The sequence below is a fragment of the Ruditapes philippinarum genome, unplaced genomic scaffold, assembly GCF_026571515.1.
Source record: "Ruditapes philippinarum isolate M1 unplaced genomic scaffold, ASM2657151v2 ctg11733_1_1_1_1, whole genome shotgun sequence".
NCBI classification, from domain to species: Eukaryota; Metazoa; Mollusca; class Bivalvia; order Venerida; family Veneridae; genus Ruditapes; species Ruditapes philippinarum.
In genome coordinates this window covers 1-7,250 of record NW_026858772.1, presented here as the reverse complement: position 1 = coordinate 7,250, position 7,250 = coordinate 1, and the positions used below count along the sequence as shown (strand labels likewise).

General features: G+C 33.0%; 1 long non-coding RNA gene across 1 annotated transcript; it reads right to left on the bottom strand.

Moving 5' to 3' along the window:
• Positions 1 to 661: 661 nt before the first annotated feature.
• Positions 662 to 1,790, bottom strand: LOC132754253 (uncharacterized). Its single transcript, XR_009629050.1, has 3 exons — positions 1,582 to 1,790; positions 1,301 to 1,369; positions 662 to 997 (listed from the first exon to the last, which is right to left on the bottom strand). It is a non-coding gene; the product is annotated as an uncharacterized LOC132754253 (long non-coding RNA).
• Between the last annotated feature and the right edge of the window lie 5,460 nt (positions 1,791 to 7,250).

Here is a 7,250-nt window from a genome sequence, read left to right as displayed (position 1 = left end):
CTTCTGTTTTTATCTTTGTACTGGATGTTGTAAGTGTTGGAAATTCAAGACTTGATGATGGTTTTGTATGTGCTTTCGTCGGTTTTAATTTATCTGCATCCTTTTCATCTTCCCGTTTATTAAATCGTTTCAAAAATTTCACCAAATCCTCCGCACCTCCAAGTTCCGGTCTAAGTTTGAGCTCATGAAAAGCTTCTAACAAATTAACATCTTCCTCTGTTAGATCAACAGATTCCATATCCTCGGTAGATTTTGTAGCTTTTTCTTCTCCTCCCTCTGCTCCTTTTTTCTCATCCATTTTAAAATCAATTTAATTTCAACAATGTAAATAAAGCTAATGCAAAAGACTGAAAATTCAAATATATTACTATCAGTAATATTCTGCTCACCAAGAAAAGAATTTCTTTTATAAAGTAACCCTTTTCAAAATTTAATCAGCATATTCTATAAAAATAATCAGTAATCTTTCCCTGAAATTGCACAATATTACACTGTTAAATATATAAAGTACCAGAATGATAATAAATTATCAGAATGATAATCAATTATCAATATATTTTGTAAAATAGCAAAATATACTGTATATATATATGTTATGTTTTAAAGTATTTCACCTGTAAAATGCAAGAATCTTGCTAAAATATTCAAATGAAGTAATCAACAAGCTGTTGGGCGCCAAATGTTACCTTTGTTAAAATTATGCCCTTAAAGATGTAAAGGAATAAATATCAACGAGGCTGAGTTCGTTCAATACTTTTAATTGAAATGTCCATTCATTGTATGATCTCAGTATATTACTATATCGATATAAAGATCAAGTAGATTTAACCCAAGAGGTTAAAGTCACATCACATTCACAACTTCACATCAAGCACTTGTAAAAGCACCAATCAATATATAATCAGTATCAGAAAGATATCAATATGTAGATCAATATGAAGATTAATATGTAGATCAATAAGTAGATTAATATGTAGATCAATAAGTAGATCAAGCCCTGAAACAAACAAATATAGCAATACTAAATACATGTACATACTGAGATCATTAACACACATCACAATATATACAATTTAAGTCATAGCATGATTATAACAAACATCTCACATCAAATAGCCAATATAACAGTCATTAAACCATTACATCAATTAATTACTTCTAAATTAATGACTGAACATTCCAAGTACTATTTTCTGTATTATATTAAATATTAAATAATTCAATCCAGTGGTCTATTAAATGAATATAGTAAACTTATAAAATAGTAAAACAGTAATATGACTTGTACAATTATACATACCAATTGTGGATTGGACTCAATGACACTCATACAAAAATCCTCTCAATCTTGTGATGTTACTGCAACATACTGTAATTAAACATGTGCACAATAGAGAATGACAGTGATTTATATTAATTACTGCAAATAGATATTACTTTAAATATGCTGCCATTATCAGATGCATTGTAAACAAATCATGTACAATATACATGAATATCTTATTTTAATAAACTTTAGACACACAGCTCATTTGTAACTCACTTAAACAAAGTAAGCAACCAATATTAAACTTCACCAACCTCAATCCAAAATCCTATTTAAGAATTAATAACCAATTTATTATTTTAAACAACTGAAAAACATGTCTGCCTTCTACCAAAAACTGATGACAACTCAGAAAACGGCGGGAACAATTACACGCATGATTAACTAATAAAACAGCCAAGGGAAATCACTCCTACAGATTTCAATCAATAAACTACAACTGATTATTTCCCTTTGGTTACACACAGATACTATCCTATTAATAAGGAAGTAAATCGCAAAACAAAACGAAAATAAGTGTATGTAAGATACAGTGATACAGCGTTTGGGACAAACTTTTGATTAACTGTAAAGAATAGTGTTTCGAACATCGAAAGCTTTAAATATATACATTGATAAGTTTCTAATTTCTATATCATTTTCTGAATTCATCAATGTAACAAATTTAGGTATATTTGGTCTTTTCCAAAAGTACAAGTGTTTGGGGATTAAATAGGGCATTGTTTTTACTATTTAAGGCCTCAAAAGGGGTGGGGTTAAAAGGCGTGAAAACATGTCTATATGAGGTAAAGGGTTAAACATATAGTAAAATCTGTTGACCATTTACACTTGCAGTGAAAACAGTTGACAAATTAGATATATATGTATAGAGAAATATGTTTTTTGCAAGCAATTTCTTATTTATATTGTAATGTTAGTAAATATAAAATTATCTACATCTCGCAAACCAATTAAACCACTACTGACAAACAAAAGTATATTGCTTCAGTGGTTTTTGCCGTATTTTCATCTTATTTTACATGGTCAGTAGATTTAACGTACTGTATGTCATGCTGACCAGTTAAACGTAAAGTAGTATCTGCTGACCAGTTAAACATATAGAAGAACCTGCTGACCAGTTAAACTTATAGAAGAATCTGCTGACAAGTTAAACATATGAAGAAACTGCTGACCAGTTAAACATATAGTAGAATCTACTGACCAGTAAAACATATAGTAGAATTTGCTGACCAGTTAAGCATATAGTAGAATCTGCTGACCAGTTTAATGTACAGTAGAATCTAGTAGAATCTGCTGACAAGTTAAACATATAGTAGAATCTGCTGACCAGTTTAACGTATAGAAGAATCTGCTGACCAGTTTAACGTATAGTAGAATCTGCTGACCAGTTAAACATATAGAAGAATCTGCTGACCAGTTTAACGTATAGTATAATCTTCTGACCAGTAAAAATATATAGAAGAATCTGCTGACCAGTTTAACGTATAGTAGAATCTGCAGACCAGTTAAACATACAGAAGACTCTGCTGATCAGTTTAACGTATAGTAGAATCTGCTGACCAGTTAAACATATAGTAGAATCTGCTGACCATTTAACGTATAGTAGAATCTGCTGACCAGTTAACGTATAGTAGAATCTGCTGACCAGTTAAACATATAGAAGAATCTGCTGACCAGTTAAACATAAAGAAGAACCTGCTGACCAGTTAAACATTTAGTAGAATCAGCTGACCAGTTAAACATATAGTAGAATCTGCTGACCATTTAACGTATAGTAGAATCTGCTGACCAGTTAACGTATAGTAGAATCTGCTGACCAGTTAAACATATAGAAGAATCTGCTGACCAGTTAAACATATAGAAGAATTTGCTGACCAGTTAAACGTATAGTAGAATCTGCTGACCAGTTAACGTATAGTAGAATCTGCTGACCAGTTAAGGTATAGTAGAATCTGCTGACCAGTTAAACATATAGAAGAATCTGCTGATTAGTTAACGTATAGTAGAATCTGCTGACCAGTTAAACATATAGAAGAATTGCTGACCAGTTAACGTATAGTAAAATCTGCTGAGCAGTTAAACATATAGTATAATCTGCTGACCAGTTAAACGTATAGTAGAATCTGCTGACCAGTTAAACATATAGAAGAATCTGCTGACCAGTTAAACATATAGAAGAATCTGCTGACCAGTTAAACGTATAGTAGAATCTGCTGACCAGTTAAACATATAGTAGAATCTGCTGACCAGTTAAACATATAGTAGAATCTGCTGACCAGTTAAACGTATAGTAGAATCTGCTGACTAGTTAAACATATAGTAGAATCTGCTGACTAGTTAAACATATAGAAGAATCTGCTGACTAGTTAAACATATAGAAGAATCTGCTGACCAGTTAAACATATAGTAGAATCTGCTGACCAGTTAAACGTATAGTAGAATCTAGTAGAATCTGCTGACCAGTTAAACATATAGTAGAATCTGCTGACCAGTTAAACATATAGTAGAATCTGCTGACCAGTTAAACATATAGTAGAATCTGCTGACCAGTTAAACATATAGAAGAATCTGCTGACCAGTTAAACATATAGAAGAATCTGCTGACCAGTTAAACATATAGTAGAATCTGCTGACCAGTTAAACGTATAGTAGAATGTAGTAGAATCTGCTGACCAGTTAAACATATAGAAGAATCTGCTGACCAGTTAACATATAGTTGAATCTGCTTACCAGTTAAACGTATAGTAGAAACTGCTAACCTGTTAAGCATATAGAAGAACCTGCTGACCAGTTAAACATATAGAAGAATCTGCTGACCAGTTAAACATATAAAAAAATCTGCTGATCAGTAAAACATATAGTAGAATCTGCTGACCAGTTAAACGTATAGTAGAATCTGCTGACCAGTTAACGTATAGTAGAATCTGCTGACCAGTTAAACATATAGAAGAATCTGCTGACCAGTTAAACATATAGAAGAATTTGCTGACCAGTTAACGTATAGTAGAATCTGCTGACCAGTTAACGTATAGTAGAATCTGCTGACCAGTTAAGGTATAGTAGAATCTGCTGACCAGTTAAACATATAGAAGAATCTGCTGATTAGTTAACGTATAGTAGAATCTGCTGACCAGTTAAACATATAGAAGAATTTGCTGACCAGTTAACGTATAGTAGAATCTGCTGAGCAGTTAAACATATAGTATAATCTGCTGACCAGTTAACGTATAGTAGAATCTGCTGACCAGTTAAACATATAGAAGAATCTGCTGACAAGTTAAACATATAGAAGAATGTGCTGACCAGTAAACGTATAATAGAATCTGCTGACCAGTTAACGTATAGTAGAATCTGCTGACCAGTTAAACATATAGTAGAATCTGCTGACCAGTTAACGTATAGTAGAATCTGCTGACCAGTTAAACGTATAGTAGAATCTGCTGACCAGTTAAACATATAGAAGAATCTGCTGACCAGTTAAACATATAGAAGAATCTCCTGACCAGTAAAACATATAGTAGAATCTGCTGACCAGTTAACGTATAGTAGAATCTAGTAGAATCTGCTGACCAGTTAAGCATGCAGTAGAATCTGCTGACCAGTTAAACATATTGCAAAATCTGCTGACCAGTTAAACATATAGTAGAATCTGCTGACCAGTTAAACATATAGAAGAATCTGCTGACCAGTTAAACATATAGAAGAATCTGCTGACCAGTTAAACATATAGTAGAATCTGCTGACCAGTTAAACATATAGTAGAATCTGCTGTCCAGTTAAACGTATAGTAGAATCTAGTAGAATCTGCTGACCAGTTAAACATATAGTAGAATCTGCTGACCAGTTAAACATATAGTAGAATCTGCTGACCAGTTAAACATATAGTAGAATCTGCTGACCAGTTAAACGTATAGTAGAATCTGCTGACCAGTTAAACATATAGTAGAATCTGCTGACCAGTTAAACATATAGTAGAATCTGCTGACCAGGTAAACATATAGTAGAATCTGCTGACCAGTTAAACGTTTAGTAGAATCTGCTGACCATAAAAAGTATATAATAATACCGCAACTGATGAAATATTTATTTTCATACCACTCGATAAAAATAAATCCTGTATTGTTAGGGAAAAAACTTGAATATCCTCTATGTTGTACTGACCAATTGAATATATTTTGCATCATTTAAATGTCAATATAACATCTTTTTCATCAAAACTTCTCTCGATTTTAGAGTTTCGCACAGTTTTTTACATTTTCCGTGTATTTTATATAAGTACTTCCCTCTATCTTTTGATATCAAATGTTACTTTTTATTAATTTATAATTTTATTGGGCCGTTTCAGTATATAAAAGGGAAAAAGAAACAAACACAAAAGAAAAAAGAAAAGAACAAAACAAGAAGAAAAATATCTTTTGACAAAAAAAAATTACCATACTTTTATACCGTCAGCTTATTTGTCAGCAGTTTAAAATTGTCCACCGGAAGACGATAGTCGACAGTACGCTAGTGCGATGACGACAATACGACAGTGCAATGGCGACACTGCAATAGTGCGATGGCGACAGTGCGATAATGCAATGACGACAGTACGTTATGCGACAATGCGATAGTGCGATGGCGACAGTACGATAGTGCGATGACAACAACGCGAAAGTATTGTCGCATTGTCGCCATCGCATTATCGCACTGTCGTCATCGCGTTATCGCACTGTCGCCATTGCATTATCGCATAGTCACCATCGCATAGTCGCATTTTCGTACTGTTGTCATCGCATTATCGCACTGTCGCCATCGAACTATCTCACTGTCGCCATCGCACTGTCGCCTTCTGAATTATAAGTATATGTTAGTGTTCATCCGAGCTGTTCTATATAAATTAGAAACTTCGACGGGAGCGAAAGCGACAGAAGAATGTTTCTAATTTCTGTAGAACAGCTTAGGATGAATACTCACATACTTAGTGTCAAGCTTTATTTGGCCTCATTATTATTTACTTAAGTACGTCACTATGCTGTTTTATAAAGTACTATGAAAAATAGAAGTCGACTATGGACGAAATTTGATATAGTATCCACTTTTGTACTTCTATGAAAATTAACGCACAGAATTTTGAAGAAATACAGCGTTTTCATTGGATGACAAATAAAGCTGGACACTAAAGTATAAACCCGATGGCACTATTACGGTATTCCGTAATTTTTACAAAGCACTACTATGAACGGAATTTTGTTATTTTATCGGCTTTCGTCGTCTATGAAAATTAACACGCATAATTTTAAAGAAATACAGCGTTTTTATTGAAGTACAAATAAAGTTGACACTAAATGTAATTTAATAATCATTTTATGATCATATCAGCAGTCATTATTTAAAATATATCCGAATCGTTTATTGGATGGATAATGTGTTGTAAAAAAGGTACAAGTTTTGGCCATGTAATAGTTATAGTACATGAAACGAGTTAGTTACGAGGATATAACACTGGCTGGGGCGAGATCAAGGGGTGTTTCTGCTAAAAAATGGTGAGGCCGTTAGGTTAGATGTCGCCCCAGCCAGTGTTATATCCTCGTAACTAACTCGTTTCCTGTACTATAACTTTTACATGATATACTTAAAAATAAAGTTTAAAATATTTTCTACAAATATAAATCAAGTTTATCTTAATACCTGTTTATTGTGTATTGATCGGTTTACGTGTCTTTAAACTGACAGTCGATACTAAAAATAATCGACTTGGGTATTCCATTATATGACGTCACACTTCACAGGTGACTTAATTTCTGATCGTTTCAGAAGGTTAAAGAATGTGTAGCTTAATTATTAAAACGTCAGATATTAGCTTTAAACTGGATAATGGAGTGCGACGTCACGAGGTAGAAGGGTCAAGAGGTGTTCGGGATATCAGACTTTAAAAAGGGGT